A 1,542-nucleotide genomic window follows, 5' to 3' on the forward strand; every position below is an offset into this window, starting at 1 on the left:
TGTACTTATAAAGTAGCCCAACCGGACAGAAAACAGAAAGTCCATTTGTATCACGTAAATCTCGTGAAAGAGTGTAGGGAGAACCCATCAGCCACCCGTGCCAAAGTACTAGCAATCCTGAATCCAGAAGAAATAGATAACTCGGATTTAATTCCTCCCGAGTTACCTGTCCACAAACAAGAAGACCTAAAAGATGTAGTGGACTTGCTTGCCGATGTATTATCAGAAAAACCAGGAAGAGTAAAAGGCACCTACCACTACATTAGAAAATCCAAAGATAAAGTGGTACATTTCAAACCTTATGGAATTCCAGAAGCATGTATACAGACAGTGATTTAGGAAGTCTATAAAATGTTGAAAGCCAATATTATCGCGCCTTCTTCAAGTCTTTGGTCCTCTCCTATTGTGTTGGTCACTAAACCTGACCATTCCTGGCGTTTCTGCATAGACTTCGGTCAAGTTAATGCTATTTCGGTCTTCGATGCCTAGCCCATGACACGCATCAATGACCTAATTGATAAACTCGGAGCAGCCCTAGATCTAACAAAATGGTTGTCAAGATGTGCGTCCCGTGGACGCTGCGTACCTGTGTTTCCTGAAGGCTTGCGTGCCGGGGTCGCCAGGACGTTAATTGTAGAACGAAAGATGACAAGGTAACGCCAAGAACCGGCCCAGGTCCCGTCCTGATTGCAGGATTGGAAATGGGTCCGTTTCCTGACGCCACGGATGGACACTTCCCTGGATTTACGTGGCGCCGGAACAGTGCGAGCACTGAACAGGGAAGGTCAGTAGATGTTAACAGCAAACTTGAGTGCGTTGCTCGATTCTGCAGAGACCCTCTCGAAGATGGTGGAAGAAGGCAGCCGAGACCGTTGTATGGCAGCAACTGCAGGTAGCAGAAAAGGCAGAGTAAGGCACCGTAGAGGCACTGGTACCCAAGCACAAAGCAGAGAAGTATTCAGGCAAGGGAAGGTGGGCAGGCAGGAGGGGGGTAAAGTGGCAAGAAGGGACAAGGAAGGGACAAGGAGCTCCAGACCAGGACCAGACTACCCCAACCGAGGAAAGCCAGACCCCCAACCAAGGAACCAGACCAACAGGACAGGGAAAGGCAGAGCAACTGGAAAGAAACAAGAAGGCAAACGGAGTAACCAAGTATGAACAAGGTAATCCAGTAGCGAGCGGGAGGTCAGGACCAAACCGCGTTGAGACGCGGCGAGTACAAGACCAGGAAGCTCTTTTATAGAGACTCGGCATGGAAGCGAGGCTTGACCCGCAATCCGAGTCGGCGCATGCGCGGAACCAAGATATTCATGGAAACGAGGCTTGAACCACAAGCCCGTTCCCTGCCGTTTCCGCGTATGAACGCATGCACCCCGACTCGTCCGAAGCGGGCACGCACCCCAAATGAGCAAAGACCTCGGAGAATGCACCCTCGGTCAAGACGATACCGCGGGTATAGCTGCCAGGCATCTCCCCGCCCACGAGGATACGGACGTTCCCGTTCCCGGGTGAGTGTCCTAACACCATGCCCCCTCCCAGAAA

Source organism: Ambystoma mexicanum, chromosome 2q (assembly GCF_040938575.1).
Source record: "Ambystoma mexicanum isolate Mex_15411 chromosome 2q, UKY_AmexF1_1, whole genome shotgun sequence".
NCBI lineage: Eukaryota > Metazoa > Chordata > Amphibia > Caudata > Ambystomatidae > Ambystoma > Ambystoma mexicanum.